Source organism: Melozone crissalis, unplaced genomic scaffold, assembly GCF_028551555.1.
Source record: "Melozone crissalis strain CALT ecotype California unplaced genomic scaffold, PUWL_Pcris_2 ptg000005l_1, whole genome shotgun sequence".
Classification (NCBI taxonomy): Eukaryota; Metazoa; Chordata; class Aves; order Passeriformes; family Passerellidae; genus Melozone; species Melozone crissalis.
Window position 1 is genome coordinate 22,588,066 of NW_026535783.1, and position 18,021 is coordinate 22,606,086.

General features: G+C 45.5%; 1 protein-coding gene across 7 annotated transcripts in view; it reads right to left on the reverse strand.

The window, feature by feature from the left end:
- ELAVL2 (ELAV like RNA binding protein 2) overlaps nucleotides 1–15,158 on the reverse strand; it is an 89,343-nt gene extending 74,185 nt beyond the window's left edge. Inside the window, exon 1 of one of the 7 annotated variants that reach the window (XM_054281350.1) lies at nucleotides 15,106–15,158. The gene's annotated coding sequence lies outside the window, so the exon portion shown is untranslated. Of the gene's footprint in view, nucleotides 1–5,546; nucleotides 7,461–11,060; nucleotides 11,079–14,371; nucleotides 14,390–15,105 lie in introns of those variants that run through there. The other 6 variants (XM_054281304.1, XM_054281364.1, XM_054281313.1 and 3 more) reach the window with 6 other exon arrangements.
- Nucleotides 15,159–18,021: the final 2,863 nt, after the last annotated feature.

An 18,021-nucleotide genomic window follows, 5' to 3' on the forward strand; every position in this document is an offset into this window, starting at 1 on the left:
TACTCATAGACACTGATGGAGTCCCCCCTCAGATGTCTCTTCTTGAGGCTGAGGAGGCTCAGCTCCCTCAGCCTTTCCCTGTAAGAGAGATGCTCCAGTCCCTAAATCATCTTTGTCATCCTCCACAGTACCCGCTCCAGGACCTCCATGTGTCTCTTGTACTGAGGAGCCCAGAGCTGGACACAGCATTCCAGGTGAGGCCTCTCCAGGGCTGAGTAGAGGGGCAGGGTCACCTGCCTCAGCCTGCTGGCACTGCTCTTCATGATGCAGCCCAGGATGTCACCGGCCTTCCTGGCCACCAGGGCACCGCTGCCTCATGGAGAGCTTGTTGTCCACCGGGACCCCCAGCTCCTTCTCCACAGAGCTGCTTCCCAGCAGGTCACCCCCAGGCTGTGCTGGTGCCTGGGGTTGTTCCTCCCCAGCTGCAGGACCCTGCGCTTGCCTTGGCTGAATTTCAGAAGATTCCTCTGTGCCCATCTCTCCAGGCTGCTGAGGTCCCTCTGAAGGGCTGCACAGCCCTCTGGGCTATTGGCCACTGCTCCCAGCTCTGTGTTGTCAGTGAAATTGCTGAGGAGGCCTCTGCCCTTCATCCAAGTCATTGATGGGTAAATTAAACAAGACTGGGGCCACTATTGGCAGGAGACATCAGTAGGGACAGGCCTCCAAATAGAGCCTGTGCCCCTGGTTACAATCCCCTGGGATAGCACTACAACGGCTAGTTACTGGCAGTCCCACATGAGCAGTTTTAGATCAACTTAACTCCTCCAATTTATGGAGAAAAATTTCTTGTTCATCTTACCATACATTTCAAGAATCCACCATGACTACATAAGACAGCAACCATTATGGGCTTGATTCGTGGACAGTCCAAACTGCCACGTGGCAAAAATGGTCATGAGGCAGAATGCCCTAGAAGTGCAAGTCAAGACTGTCAACACCAAGCTGTATGGAGTGGCTGACACATAGGGATGGACAGAACACTGTAACAGACTGCCTGCAGAGGTGAGAGATGTCCCGTTCCTGAAAATATTCAAGCTCAGATTAGGTGGGACTCAGAGCAAACTGAAGATGCTCCTCCTCTTTTCAGGAGAGTTGGACTACATGACCAATAAAGGTCCCTTCAAGCCCAAACGGTCCTATGATCCTTATTTTTCAATGCCTTTACAGGTCACTCACATTACTTCACTCAAAGGACAGCAGGCAGAGAAGAACACGTAAGTATGAAGGTGAAGAACATGAAAAACAACCTCATGTTCAGTCATGTTTTCCAATCCTCCACACCCTTTCAGGTAGTTAGCTGGTTTTCATGACCACTACCATTTACCCCACAGAAGGCCTAAGCTGCTGAAACACACACTGCATTCCTTCCTACCTCCAAGGTCCAAGAGAATTGTCCGTATCATATCTGAGGTAAAACAATTTTGAAGCAAAGTGGAGTACACACAGAAAAAGGGCAGTTAACTATTATTAAAATACATGAGCCAGAAACAATACCTTAGCTATTTACTATCCTCACCCTCTCTGCTATCACTTCCTTTTCATGGCCTGGAGTTCCTTCCCAATCCTCCTGAGATCACCCAGTATACTATAACACAGAACAATGGACAGCAAATTAGGTACTGTTGATAAAACCGAGCTGTGATCAATTGGTCGCATACTGCTAATTGGGAAAAATGCACGCCTTTCACAAATTACTGTGTGCAGAAGTATGTGACAGAAGCATTATTGCTAAAAGTAGTTTTAGACAAAGGTATTACATTTTTTGTTGCCATACATAAGTATCTCTTGCACAAAAGCACATATATGTACCTAGTCCTTTGCCTTTTCTCTTTAAGTTACCATTCAACTATATAATGCCACAGTCACTTCCAGAAATCAGGAAGCTAGAAATGCAGAAGCTGTGTGGGTAAACAGGGATATTAAAGTCTAACACAACTTAAAATGTATCAGACTGATACTGCTCCATGAACAGGCTTACTTCAATCTTTACAGCCATTTTCTATCTCCTGACTCACAAGCCATATCTTCCCATTTTTCATCTCCTTTCAAGCCACATTTTTTCTCCTGCTCTACCAAAAGGTGTCCTAACAGGCAAAGAAAGATATTACCTGCACCAAGGCACCCTGATCCACAGGACATCATACAGCCTGTCTCTGAAAAGTCTAAATAAGGCCAAAACTCAGACATGCTCTCCTAGAGGTGTGCCCAAAACACCCTTTGTCATTGGAACCAATATTCACATTAAAAAAATCCCAAACAAAAACAAACAAAACACCCCCAACAACAACAAAAAACTTCCTGAACAAAACCAAAAAAAAAAAAACCCACAAAAAAACTCAAACCAAACAAAAGCCAGAAAACCTCACATCTAAACTGTTATATAGGCAACAACTTTGAGTATCTTCTATTTGACACAGATTGGGCCACTGCTGGCCAGTAGCTTGCTTATTATATCTCACCTCTCATACAGAGAGGCCATCACTTACATCATCATACTAAACATTCCAGCTGTCAAAGGATTGTCATTTGGCCCAGAACTGCCCTTAAGGATTTTCAGAAAAGCCTTCTGACACCTGCTGCTCTCAAGTGGTTCATGCAAAGGTACATACTTTTAGCTCCCAGAGAACTCTTGAGATTACTTTAAAATCTAAATGTGTGTGCCTCTAGGCTGATCCCCATTAGGAAAACAAGTTTCGACAGATCATTGTTTATTCTTTTGATAAGCCAACTTGCATAGAGGAAAAGACAACAAAATTATTTTCTCTCAAAGAACAGCATCATACAACTCCTAAGAATTAGTAAACATTTAGGTCTACAACCATTGATGAGAAAGTTTGTTGAAAAAGTGGCTGACTGGTGATATGCTCTAAGTGTAAAGTAGACTCATAAGGGCAACATACAGTAATATTATTTGTCCAATTACTATCCCAAATACCTAAAGACTGAAGAACTGGAAGAGTGTCAAAGCTGCGTTACAACTGTTAAAACTGTGCAAATGACTGAATTTCACCTAGAAATGCACTCATAAGAACAGCCAGTAGTTTCTCACACTGCTGATGTTTCTGGCTCAACCACAGCTGAGCTTATTACTCTTTTTTTTTTGTAAGACCCAAACTCTGCCATATCTCCGTTCTCTTTCCAGTAAATACATTTTGTTTTATTGGCAAAAGTGGTAGACAGATAAGTCATTTGAGTCAGTAGGAACTTCAGATCATCTCCAGTCTCAACCCCCACCCACAGCAAGATCAGCCATGTGGTGAGATTGCTCAGGCCTTTATATCTATGGGCTGAAAACTCTCCAAGAAGGCAAACACCACCACACACACTGTCCAGCAGGTCTTGTGGAAAGAAAAGCTCTCCCTCACACCCTGTCTCTATGGCCCGACTCAGTCCACTGCCCACCAGGGCTCAGGGCTTTCTGCCCCTAGCCTTGCTGGCATCGCTGCCAGGTCTGCTGAGTTTTCAAACATTTAAAGTTACATGGAGTCAAGCATACCTTAAACAGAGAGATCAGAAGGTTGATTAGCTTTATAAATTCATAAATTTGGGCAACAAGCAAAATTTCGGCATCACTTAAACTATTCATATTGCATTCAGATACAAAAGGTACTTTCATCTCTTTGCTACATCCACAACACTTTTCATGTTTCTTGAAACTGAGGTTCCTATTACCATTTATTAATTGTGCTGTACGCTTTCCATATTTCCTTAAGAAGAATTAACTAACTCTTCAGTCCATACACATGAAGCTGCCCACTCAGTATCATGCCGTTCCTGAGTGTACCATTTCACATCCTTTTGTGAATGCGAAATCCCGCTTGCATGTACTGTGTTTGATAGCAGTTTACTCACAGTTATCCTAATTTGGACTGAACGAATACCACAGGTCTACAGCTCTTCCTAATACCCTGAAAAGCAGAGTTTTTGAGATGTATGCAGACAAAAACAACACAGCCATCTTCAAGCAAGTTACGAAAAGATACATAAATTTTAAAAGGGCAAGTCAACACCATTTATAAAACAGGATGATAGCTACAATTAGATGGTCATTAATTTTCAGTATTTTAGTAATTGAGCAAGTAGTACCAGCAGACACAAAAATTAGGTCTCTGATCTTGGACACTCTTTCAGAACACATAAAGATTACTCAAGATTGATATGCAGAAACCTAAGCTAAATCTGATATTGCACACTATAGTTAAAAAAAAAAACCCAAACCAAAAAACTTCTGTAAAAACTATCAACTCATTTTCTGTTCTCATCCATTCCTTCAAGCAGAAAACCTGATGCATGCAATCATTCTATGAAATCAACTCCAAAGACAAGCAATTTAACTTAGCGCTTCTTCAGGAACATTGACATTCCCCATTTCAGAATACCTAAAAATGCTCAAAACAAGTAATCCTTACTCCACCTGTTTTCACAACATACAGCATTTGTAAAGATCAAGAAAAACTGTAACCACAAAAGAAAAACAGGTTTATTTTTGCCACAGCAAAAGTCTGCAGTATCTACTCCTTTTGTAACAGCTAGTTCTACACCTCTAACACTACCAAACTTGCACAGAAAATTGCTGTTGATTCACAGAATGGTCTAGGTTGGAAGCAATCTTCAAATCATCTAGTTCCAACACCTGTGCTATCAGCAGCGGTATCTTCCACTAGATTAGGTTGCTCAAAGCTTTGAATGTGTCATCTCTGTTATACCATTCAACATAGAAACAGTCACCATCTCAAACACATGAAACTTTCAACACAAAAAAAGAAAACCTACAGCCCCATAATTTCAGCACGATGGCTAGTTTTATATTGTTCAGCTGCACTGGTTCAGAGGAATTTCACTACAAGAACCACTTTTCTTATAAAAATAGCCTTTAGCAAAAGACAAGCATGACTCCATTTAATTTTCTTTCAGTTTGCTCAACTGTTACAGAAAAAATTCAGCTACTCAGCTGGTTAATGAGGCTGTAATTCTCATCTTGCCTACCAACAGCTCAACCATGGATACAATCCAAGGCAAGTGCTATTGCTATGCCAAGTTTCACAGTTTAGCTATCTGAATGCAAAAGCAGCTTCTACAGTCTTCTTCACTTTATGCAGTTCACTTTGTCAGCAGTTTTCCAGTTCCCTTCAGAATGGGTGCTCTGGCCAGATTAGCAATAGCAGTTTTAGGTCAGGACCTCAATTTGGGCTTGTAGCTCAAGGTACAAGCACATAAAAATTAAAAAGTCAAACTCATTAATACATTAATTTCTTCTCTACTTCATGCATGCAGTACAAGCATAGCCTGTTGCAAGCAGCATATGGTGTTTTAGAGTTAGGACTTTAGTTTTCCCTCTTTTGGAAACAGAAAGCAGCTTCTCATGCTTATTTGGGTGGAAATGGACCACACCAGGATGTCTGATGAGATTTTTACATGTGTTACTAGAGGTAAAAATAATATCCTTAATTGCAATTATAGCAGGTACTAGGATCTTAGGATTTGAATTTAAAATATTTAAAAGCCTTTTTTAAATCAACTGTGATATGCAACCAGTAAGTGCTCACCTCTAGTTATGCTTGCGGGATCAAGACTGGAGATGAACAGCAGATACAGAAAATTTAAATAAATCCCAAGATCTTGCTCCACTTTCAAACTGGGCTGGGTTGATGCATATGAAACTTAATGCTAATGGATAATAAAAACAGAGGCCATGGCATTAATTTTCCAGCATTTCAAGAGGACAAACAAAATGGATGGCACTGAAACAAAGACTTCATTACAAAAATAAAATGGAAACAAAGTTCATATGCTACCATTGCTGCAATATATTGCCCATTTCAGTGCAATGTCTACATATGCATATGCTCAAAGGAACTTCAGAAATCGAAATACTCCATTAATAGTTTTCTCCTCTGCCAAGACAGATGGCCACAATACTGACTCTTCTGCATCCATCTTCCTTTCTCTATTAAAGAGAAACACTCTTCACTAGACCAGAGATGTAAGGGACCACCTTCTCCTCCTATTCCTCACCACTTTGCACACACTTCCCACAAGATCACCTGGAACAGTGGTACAAGGAACCTTAACTGCTTCTGTAGGTAAACAAGTACATTTTCACCCCACTTGTTCCATGAACTATCAAAAACTATCTCACCATTCAGCACATCTTTCTCCAAAGATGTGGCTCAAGTCCAGGCACAGCTGTTCCTGCAGCATGTAAGTGATAAGACCATAACTTCCACAATGCATTCAGAAAATAAGTTAATCTCAAGTAAGATTTGGAGAAGTTCTCCACTTTGGTACTGAAACTAAAAATCACATGCCACAAACACAAAACTAGAAGCAGCAAGCTTATAAGGCCAAGTTTGAAGAGTGGGTAGACAAACCCTTGCCCTTTTTCTGCTGTCTATATATTTAATTAATAAATTTTGATATCTACCACACCAAGTCTAACTCAGGGAACCATTTCTTTAAGGTGTTTTATTAGAGTTATATTACTAACATCAGGTACTACCATAACATACATCATTAGACAATTTTATTTACATTAAGGTATTTTAACAGCAAGCTTTCCATAACATTACACAGAAACAGCCTCTTGGATATCATGGCAGACTGTTCAAATCCCAATATATTGAGAGACAAGTCTGAGCACAAGACTCTCAGAAGCAGATTTATCCCTAAAGAAACTCAGGTACCATGAACGTGAATATTTGGACTGTATCTACTACTCATTTAGGACTTAGAGACAAAGCCAGCACAAGAAGTCCATTTCAAATGTTTATTCCCCATGACAGCCAGGTACAGCCTGAATAACTGCAAAACCCACTCAAATCTCTACCTCATCATGCCAATGCAGCTAGATGGAAATGGGAGAGTAAACCATCTTCTGTCCTGACTCCTCTACCTCCTTCCAAGTAATATTGCATAAATTTTCATCAATATAAATAATAAGCAACAGGCAATTAAAAAAAGCAACACAGAAAAGATGGCTTAAACCACCACTTCTGGTATGCAATTCTACTTCTGAAAAAATACGCAATAACAGTATTGCAAAACACCATCAGCAGGGACACATCTGGTAGAGAAGTTCTATTTACATTACCTTTCCCATTCCATGTCTGAATCTCCTTCTCTCAACCCTTATAAGAAAAAGTGACTAAGGCATTTGCCTCTAAATACTTACTTGAATTTTCAAGAGAAACTCTGTTCATCCATTCTGTAAAACAAATCCTACTAACTTCTTTTCTGACATCAAGATTTAAGGCACAGAAGAACATCAGTACTCCAGCAATCACTCGATGGCAGTTTCATTCCATAAAAACACATAAAGCTTATTCAGCTAAATCAGAGTAAGGACTTAGCTAAATAAACTCATCTAAAGCATGAAAGCAAATGCAGCCAGCAGACCTACAGAAAGGCCGCTCAACACATCACAGTGAATATAACAGGATACCCTGAGCACTCCTTCCTACCTCTGTGTACTGTATCACAATGTATTTGAATGTTAGTGTTCCCTCTTTTGCCAGTACTTAGGTAGTAAGTACTCATAAGACTGCATAGGCACGATTTACAGTATGTTACAGCAATTCAGTTACCTTCCATCGTATAATGCTTTCCTTCTATCTCTATTCCACACTCACCTGAAGAAGTAGAGTCTTACATCCTTAACACAACTCACCTGAAGAAGTAGAGTCTTACATCCTTAACACAATCCGTGTTTTATTACCTCAGTATTTCCTAGCTTCTGCATCATTTGGGCAGCCACAGTGGCTTTACGTGGATATACCTGTTCCTTTGCTAACTGCAGCAAATCAAGATATTAATTCTTGCAACATCTTACAGCTTCCTCTACACTAAGAATCTCTGCAGTTTCTGATCAGCAGCTGGACTATTTGAGTCATCAGCAGTATCACAACTGTGTGAGGGAATGAACAATTGGTATCACCAATGTTTTATGTGAATTTCAAGATTGCCTAAAATTATTCTTATTCTGAACCTTGGCTGGCACGCTCACACATTTAAACACCTAACTCTCATCCCCACTTTCATCAAGAAGCCACAGCTTTTTTCAAACCTTCATCACATTGGGACTTACTATGACTACCAAAACAAATTAAAACCCCTGTTGCTTAAGTACAGGAGTACCACAAGGCTCAGACAGAACAGAAAACAGTGCGACACTACTTTAATCTCCATCTGGAAAACTTCAAAATTTGTTCCCAAAATTCACAATTTTCAAACATATGTACGTAAAATTTTCCCAATGCAATTTTCCACATTATGTAATTACTGCTCTTAAAACTCCACATATTTTGCCAGCCAAGTCAAATTTAGACTGTGAGCTACTTCAAAAATTTAACATGGCATTAGAATTTTTAAGTAAATTTCTGAGAAAGCATACTTCAGATTTCTGCCATGAGCTGTTTTCTCTTTTGCCTAATTTTAAAGCTGAAAACCTGCAGTCCATATAAAACACTGACTACTAAAGCCAAGTGTTTCACTGAGATCATCTTTCCAATATGTACTTATTGCAGAGCTGTAGGTCAGAAAGTCTGTGTGAAACACATGCTCTTCTTCCAAATACACTGAAGACCAACTAGCAATTAGGTCTCTTATCACAGATTTTGTTAGATTTAGCACTGCATTTAGCTGTTCTGCAAGCATTAGATGCAAGGAGACCCTACAAACCAAAAACAATTCTTACTGAGCAAAAGCAGCTTGCTCAGAATTGTCTGAGCTTCAGTGGGAAACATTCAAAAAGCCTACGTGCGTTTCTCAGCCACCAGAGACTGGCAGTATGACTCTCAGAATTTCAATATGGATTAGGCAACAAAACATCTTGCTCTGGCCCACCAGCTGTAGTAGCTAAAACTTACAAATTGTCTTACGCCAGCTTCTCCACAACTAATCCTTCTGAGTGCGTCAAATTAGGTAGATTTTACACAGCCAAGATCAAAAAAACATGTAGCAGCTTCCTTCAGAAATGGAACTACAGATGCCAAAACACAAAAACACCATCAGCTAATACTGCTGGACAGTGTCATGATTTTTCAATTGATTTGGGGGCTGTCAGAAAAAGAAATCTGTGCGCTAAAGCAACATTCTCACACTTCTCAAATGTTAGCAACAGCTGGTAACACTGACTGTCCTCTGAAGACACCAACATCTATTAGAGAACCATTTCAGCAAAAGTGAAGATGGCATTAAAGCAATATTGAAATGTATATTCATCACAAATTGAGCTTATCCATTAGCTCACAACCAGCTCATTGCTATGAAGAACATCACTGGCCACAAATATAATCAAAAGCCATTACGTTGTAAGACAAAGAGTTTTACCGATAAAAGCAGCATTTCTGCATTGCTGTTACAAGACAGGAGCTTGTGCTTGCATCCTTGTACTATTTTTAACTGCTAACTCTATATCTGCAGGAGCATTGACTTATTTTACCAAGGCCAAGAAAGCTGAACTATACCTTGGGCTTTTAGAACAGGACATCTATTTCCTACCTAGTCCCCAACTAAAACATGCTTAGCTCTGTCACTCAAAAATTCTATCTTGGAATTATAAGGACTTTCATAGAATTCAGCTTGAGCCTTCACTGTAGGTTGAATATTGTCATCTAGAAACTTGGAACATACTCTGTAAGGTTTTTTGTATTGTCTTTATTTTTTTTTTTACCTAGATCACCTAGCTCAGTCTTAACTATGCCAGTTCACAATTCCTGGAAATGCAGTAGGTAAATCTTTCCCTCCCATTTAAAAAAGAGCAATTAAAAGGAATGCAGGAAAAAGAATAAAAATCAATGTCACATTAATATGATAAAGTTGCAATAAATTTACTTGCAGGAATAATACACTAGCATGATTACCTAATAAAAGCAAGACATTTATGTAAATGTAAGCATATTTAAGACATACCCACTGCAAAGACTAAATAAATTAAAAATCTCTACTGCACATGGAAAAGATCAACCACTCCACAAGAATAAAACCACATAAAATAAAGACACCTATTCTGAAGCAGAAATAGCAATGTGAGGACAACCAGAAGACATTTGAAAGGAGAATTAAAGATTCAAATCTTCGTCAGATTTGAATACATCTGATAAAATTCCTTAGAGTTTCAAGGTCATTAGTATGTGTCTATAGTTATAAATCCTCAATAATATATAACAGTAAAAACTTCAAATATCTACATTTCTCTCTAATTAAGTAATATTCCATTGTACACCATGCATATAGAATTGCCAATTTTATATTTGCAAAAAAATATTTATGCATAATTGATAGAAATGAGGTTCAAAGTCCACTGCTAGAACACCTAATCACTGCTATCACCCGTAATATAGCGTTTCTGAAAGGTCAGGGAAAAGAGATGAAAAAACCTGGATGTAACTTCAAGATTCACAATTCATGGAACTGAAAAAGGAAAACAAAAGCTAAAACTAACACCACTGTGCTTCCTCAACCAAATGTACCCCACATAGTGGAACACCTCCTAGGCCCCCCCAGTTTAATATAAAATTTTCCATCAAAATAAGAACAAAGTCAAATGCAAGGAGTTTTTCAGCGCAAAATATCAAGAATCCATTACTTTTCAAGAAAATACACACATCCTGAAATACTCAATTCATTAGGTGCTACAACTTCATCCAGTATCACTTGTAAGAACACATGACTGACGTCCTAAGTACTACTAAACTTTATCAACCAAGGCTGTATTCAAAACTTAAAAAATATGGCAACGCCTTTTAGTCTCAGAGACTTCAACTGAATAAACTATCACCAAAGACTACTTTATAAGCACAAATTTTCTTGTGTGTTTTGCATGGTTTCTGAATTTTTTTTTCAGTAACTATCAAGCTTTCCAGTTCTAACAAGTAACACGTGAATTTAAACGGATGCTACCGAGCGGGTAACGAGCTTAAAAGGGGACCGAGCTGCCTGACTACCCCAAGAGTTCACACCATCAGTGTTAAGCAGTTGAAGCAAAATCTCCACGCACTCAAGGCAAAAATGAGATTTTTTTTTTCCCAGGGCAACCTGAAAAGGCAGGCAATACACCGAACCTGGTAATGCTCCGTGCAAAAAGCAGAGATCACGGGGTGACGACCCCTCCGCCTGACCAAGCTCGGACGCGCCGCGCCGGTGCGACCCTTGACTCCTCAGCGCGACGTGAACGCCAAAATAAAACAGAGCAATTGCGCCGGGCACCTTCACCCCATCCCCAGGGCCGGCTCTCCTCTGCAGCGCGGGAACTCCGCAGCCCAGCAGGGCCCGCTCGCAGGGCGGAGCTCTCGGCACCGCCGAGCCCGGGCCGTGGAAGGCCGGCACCAGGCAGCACCGGCTGCTCCGCCGCGCCTTTTCCATCGCAGGGATTGCTGCCGCCGGCCACACAGCCCCCACTGGCCCCGCTCGCGGGCGCGGCTCGGTTGCCCACGCCCCGCAGGTGAGGCGGGCAGCCCTGCGGCCCCTCCGCGGCCAGGCACAGCCCCGCGCCCTCCACCCGCGGCCCTCTGCCGCCCCACGGCTCCGCCGCGCCGCAGGGCGCGCTCAGGAGGCGGCAGATGCACTACGGTGAACATAACGGACATAAGCGCTCCAGTTAGAGCAAAGTCAGACGCGAACAAGGCGGAAAGGCGGGTGCAGCTTGTGGGGAGAATGAGAGCGACGCTCGAGTGGTTGGGCCACGCTAGAGAAAGGTAGGATGAAAGTCATTCAGGGATGCTGCTGATTAAACAAAGGGTTTACTGAACAATGTTATGTCCGGGGGACAAGTGTTTAAGCACCTAATTATAACGACACTTAACAAAAAAAAAAAAAAAAAAAAAAAAAAAAAAAAAAAAGGGAGGGGGCGAAAAGAAAGGAAATAGTCAGAAAAGCAGAAAAGCCCGAAGGTTAAAGCAAAAAGCGATTAAACTCATCTAGTACGGGAGAGGGGAAAGGGGATGAAGTAACCATTCGCAGAAAAAAAAAAACAACCCTGCTGTCCACAACTGTCAAGAAGCCCCTCTTAACCTAACACCACCAGTATCTAGGAGTTTGGAACCCAGCCCGCAACAAGCCGGTACTGGCGGAAAGCCACCAGTCACTTACAGTAGCAGGGGCCGGTGAAGGTCTCCGCACACGCCTTGATTTACCTTTACCCTTTGCTGGGGGGTACCCCGGCCATGCGCCGGCGGCCCGCAGCCCAGGCCACCCCGCCTTCCCGCCGTGCTCCCCGCGCAGGCTACAGCCCCGCTCCGGCTCCAGCTCTCCTCCACTCCTCCGGGGCGAATCCAGCGTCCCGGCGCGCCTCTGCCAAGACCGCATGGCTCCCCGTAAGCCCCGTCTCCCTTCCCAGCCCCTCGACCCGCCCTTCTTTCAACAGCCCGGGACCGGCAGTCCGTCTGCTCGCTGTCTTGCAGGAGCTGCTGCGGTACCAGGCTGGAAGCAGAGTGGAGAAAAGGTGTCTGCTACCCGAGGGAGCGGCGCAGCACCCCGCCTCACCTGATGGCTCTGGTGCTCCCGCCACCCCACCGTCCCGCACTCGCCCGGCCGCCAACAGAGAAAACTAGCTCGCTGACGGGCAGATAAAGGCCCCCACAGCCCGCCCCCGCGGCCACCGCCTGACTGACGCTGCCGGCGGCCACTCAAGAAGCCCGCGCCCACGGGGCCGCGCCCCCGGGCAATGCGGCTACTTGGCGGAGCCAAGGCCGGGCGGGCCCTACTTCGCTAGTGCTGCCGGGCGCCTTGGGGCGGCTAGGAGAGCAGCGGAGTCTGCTGATCAGGATGGGGCGGGAGCTTGCTTTCCCCGTCCCCAGCAGGGTCAGAGGCAAGATACCCACAGTGCTTGCCCATCTCTCTAAGGCTCCCCGTCTTTCCCTAAAAAGTGTCGAGTACCAGAGGCTCCACGCTGCCTCCCTCTCTGGAAACGGGTCGGTGGGGCGAACGAGCCCCCAAGCCGCCCGCCCGAAGGGGCGCAGCGGCAGCGAGCGCTCCGTGACCTGCGACGGGCATTAGCCTCTCTGACAGCGCCGTCCCGTTTCGTGCATCGCCCGGCTGCGAGGGGACCCCTCCTCGGCCCCCAAGATTCGGCTGCCGAGCACCGCGGCTGCGCTCCTGCGGGCGGCTCGTTCCGCGCGGGTAGCGCTCCAGCGTCAGTGCTGGCGAGGGGAGGTCCCGTCCCCGCGGGAGTGCATGTCCCCCGCCCTCCCAACGCTCCAAAAAGTAGTCAAAATACACCGCCTCACCGCCGGTTCCTGAAAACGAATTGAGGTGTAAGTATCCATTTGCCTCGCTCATATAGATATCACATTAGTTATTTTCATACGTTAAATAGATGGGTACGGTGTAGCGTGCTGGCAGCAGCATAAATTAAACAACAATGGCAGTGCTCGCGGCCGGTCTTTGCCGGTAGCACAAGCTGCAGCGCCAGCGTTTACCACCGCCGCCTTCTCCTCCTTCCCAGACCCTCCCACCGCCGCAGGGACGAAGGGCGAGAGGACGGGAGACGCGCCTGATGACGGGACGCCCCGTCCGTCCCTTTGCCCGGAGCCTCGCTGGGATTCCGGCCGCGGCTGCCGGACGCAAACTTTCCTCGTGCACACCGGCGACCGCTGTCCGCGTCCCCGCCGCCCCGCTAGGACCACGGACAGAGATCGGGGCCGCCCCGCCCACGCTGCCCATGCACCGCCGCGCAGTGCCCCGACGCCCGGAACAAAGGGACGCGTCCCCTCCCGCGGCGGGTTATTCATTCCCACGAACAGACACGGGCCCGCCCCACCCGACAGCAATAGACTTCTCTCCGGGAAAGCCCAGCGGCTCTCCTCAGCCCGCCGCCCGCCCTCCGCTCCCGCTGACAATGCTGCCGACCGCGTCTTTGTGCGCCGTGGCACGCAGTCGCCTCTCAGCCCCGCACGAAGCAAAAAAAACCCGCCGTGCGCTAATGCAGTTAGGCGCGGAGAGCCTTATCCCGGCTAATCTGAAAATGCGAGTTTATCTCCTCAAAGTGATACCGTCTCCCTCGACCAGCGCGGTGCGGGTCTGTCCCCTCGGATACTCCCCGCAAGGAGACGTATCCGGAGCTGGACGGGCGCGGTCACGCCGGGAACTTTGCGGCTGGGCCAGCCCAGGTAGGGATGCGCATGCCATCCTGCGTGGGCGCGGTGCGGTACCCCAGTTTCAGCGGCTGCCCTCCCCACGCTGCAAACACTTTCAGCAACTCAGCTCCGCGGGCATGCTGCCATAGCCACGAACAGCCTCACTCAGCGCCGTCGGCACGAACCGTGTCAATACGGCAGGTGATCAGCATAATTCTACAAGGCATGCACCTCTGGAGTGGGTCGCGTGGACGCTATCGGACACGTACAATAACAGAAAGAATCAAGCCATAACTTACCTTCCAGTCCTCGGATTAAAAAAAAAAAAAAAAAAAAAAAAAAAGTAACGGTGAAGTTCTCCCGATCAGGAGTAAGAGGCAGATGGATAGTTCTCTCAAGTCAACAGACAAGAGCTAAATTGCTGACAGTTATAAAAGGAAGCAAATAAAAACCAAAACAAGACCAAAAAAAATCCTTTCCCTCCCCCACCCCCAACACTCCAACACTAAGGGGGAAAAATCAAAAATTAAAATAATTAGAAAATTAAAAAATGAAAATGGGAGAACTCAAAAGTGGGAGAGTGACAGGACGACCCTCCTTTCGCAACCCAATGGAACAAAACGAGGGGATAGAGAAATGAAGGAACAAAGAAAAGAAGGATGGAAGGGCGATTTTAAAGACGCTCTCTCTCTCTCCCTCCCTTCCTCCCTGCTGGTCACTTCCTAGCGGCTCGCCACCCGAGCCAACTGCAGCATCGCTGAGTGCGCGGGGGGTGGGGGGAGGGGGGGAACGACGCCGTGCGGTGCCGCGCCGTGCCTCGCAGGGAGGCGGACCGCTCCGCAGATTTATAGCAGCCCCGCCGCCCGGCTCCTGCCCGCCGCCGCGCCGGGTTGCGTGCGTCTGCGCGCCGCGCCCGGCAGCGCGGCCGCGGGGACGCGGCGGGGGGCGTGTGTCCGTCCAGAGGCGGCCGCGTCCCGTCCCGCGTCCGTCCGTCCGCGCCCGCCCCCCCGCCAGGCAGCCGCCCCACGCCTACCCCGGCGCCACGCGCGGCAGCGTCCCCACACCCCGGCGCAACGCAGGCTGCTGGCGGCGCCGCGCGCCCACATTGGCCCGGCCGCCGCCCACGCGCCCCGCCCCCCGCGAGGCGGCGGCCGCCCATTGGCCGCGCGGGCCGCCACTCCGGCAGGGCGCATGGCGCCGCGCTTCAGCGTGCGCTGCGCTGCGCGGGGCCGCCTCCGCGCGCGCGGGCGGGCCCGGGCCCGGGGCCGGGCGGGCCCGACACGGCCCCGGCACGGCCCTGGCGAGGCGCTGGCGAGGCCCTGTGACCGCCCCGCGCCGCTCCCAGCGCGGCCCGCGAGGCGCCGGACGCTGCTCCGGTGGCGCGGCCGTTGCTGCTGCTCCGTCAGCCACGTGGGTGCGGGGCGGTGCATCACGGCACGCCCGGGGCGGCCGGCGCGCAGTGCCACCATTCCTTAGCAAGAGGTGCCGCCGGGAAGGCGGCGTCTTTTCTGTTGTTGTTGTTGGTTGGTTTTGTGTTACTTGTCCGCTTGGTTTTGTTTGGCTTTTTTGGTTTTGTTAGGTTTGTTTTTTTTTTTCCTTATGCCCCCACTCCACCCAGTTCTGGCTGTATGTGTGCTAAGTTTGTTATTACCGGCCAGAGACTGCTCTAGTCTTTCTGGGAGTGGATACATTAATGGTTGTTAAGTAATAATATATTAATAATACTTCTAACAAACATTCTGGAAGGAAGTGGCGGGAGGAAGGAAGTGGCAGAAGGAAGGAAGGAAGTGGCGGAAGGAAGGAAGTGGCGGAAGGAAGGAAGGAAGTGGCAGAAGGAAGGAAGGAAGTGGCGGAAGGAAGGAAGGAGCTTTTATTCATGATGTAGTCAATTCTGTCTTGCAGCGCAAACATGTTTGTGAAGAGGTGGTGTACAGAAGAAACAATCCTGCATGGTATTCTGAAGGGTGCCTTTTACTCTCCATACTGTTTGACCTTCACTGTACTTGATCATTTCTTTTCAGAATCAGAAGTGCTTTCTAAACATGGCTTTTCTTCTGTAACACAAGTGTGTGTCATGTATTTTCAATAGCAAAGCACTTACACCCTGCAGAAAGCAAATGCTTATTTAGACTATTCTGGCATTTGCGTGTAGCAAGGCACAAAAATAGAGGCATGTATTTCAAATAGAGATTTCAAATAGAGCATTTCAATGAGAGTGTCCCTGTGTGTTTATAAATGATATACAATGAATTGTGTATTCTCTGTTTCTTATGACCTCCCTATCCTACTACTATGACAACAACTGAGAGTTATACAGGGACTGATTTTACATTTTACATAATTGGTTCTATGCTTAATGCAGCCAGTGTTTTTCTGGAACACACAATCTGATAATTAACAATATATCACCAACTTTTTAAATCAGCAGCATTCCAAAAAGGTGAATAACTCCCTGGTGGAACAAGTAGCAAACTACTCGCTCTGAGGACTGAAAAAGGAGTGGGGTGGTGGCACCTGCTTTCTCAAAGCTGTTTATACAAAGGTCCTACATGAAGTGATGTCTATTCACACACAGTTTGTGGATGTATATATAAATTATGGCCTTGCAGTGTAAGAAAAGTTCAGAAAAGTCTACACTTTCTCAGCTTATGTCTGAGGCTCAGACTTGTCTAATTATGGCAAATTTTACCCTTTGAAACAGCCAAACTGCTTCTGAAAGTCTCCTAATGATGTCAAAATTAAGCTGCTCAGGTTCTTTAGTCTATAGAATAATTTATCAGCAAGTCTTATACATATTTATATATATTTTTTTTCTAAAATAAAGTGCTGTAAGTACTGTTTATTCTATCAAGTAGAAAACATCTATAAATACTGTGCACAATGTTTCTGTCTTCAGAATTACTAGATTTAGTTATTTATTACTTTTTTGCTTCATGTGTTTAAGCAAAAAAGTATTCCTTAGGAGAACATAGTTAATGTATAAAAAGAGAGAAAGGAAGAAAATTTTAAAAAATTATTTAGATGATTTCTTAAGCAGTCTGATGCATTCACTCAATACCCCCAAACATGTCAGGCCCTTCCCTCCCCCGCCCCCCACCCCCCCCCAATTTTCGAACAGTATGATACATATCTGGTTTTAGAGCTAAAGAAACTCTGTTTAAAATGGATGACAAAATGCAAAATGTATGCTGTTAGAAACCAGAAGAGTGTCTTCCTGAACTTTTACGAAATTAAAGGACTCTGCTCTCAGCAGCTTCCCTGTCAGGTCTGATATTCAGAACTCCTGATTTCATCTTCCCCCCCAACACTCCCCACCCAAAAGGAACAACCTTCCAGCTACAATTAGTGCCCAGCTTTTCGAGACAATACCCAAACTTTATACATTTTCTTTCGAGGCTTAGTATCTCCACGAGTAATGTACTCACATCTGTCATGTTTGTCAATACACAGTGCTAAAGGGAAATTAGGCAGAAAATAGCTGTTTTAGCAAATTGCCTTATCATCGGCCTTTCTCATCTCTGATGTGTATTCAGAGGGCCTTGGTTCCAGCAATGTCAGAAGGAAAGCTAAATTTTCCATTCTCCTTGGAAAAACACTTTCCTGTGAAGTTCCCCTTTGCTTAACTAATATGTCTGAAAAGAAGTCTTTATGATTAGCAGGAGCTGGCTGTCTGGACATAGCCTTTAGCTAAAACGTGTATGGGTTATTAAATAGGCGTTGGACATGGAAGGAGAGAAGTAGGAGGAGAGAAGTGCTGATTGTTCAGGCGTGCTGAACCCTGTTGAATCCTCTGGCTGGAAATAAGTGGTCAGGGAATGGCAGTAAAAGCAGCAAATTGCGCTGGAAGAAAAATGTTTACCGGCTAGCACAGAGGGGGATTTTAAAAACTAGTTTAAAAACTAGTATTTTTTTTTTTTTTTTTTAATGAAAGTGAAAAAATCAGAAATAA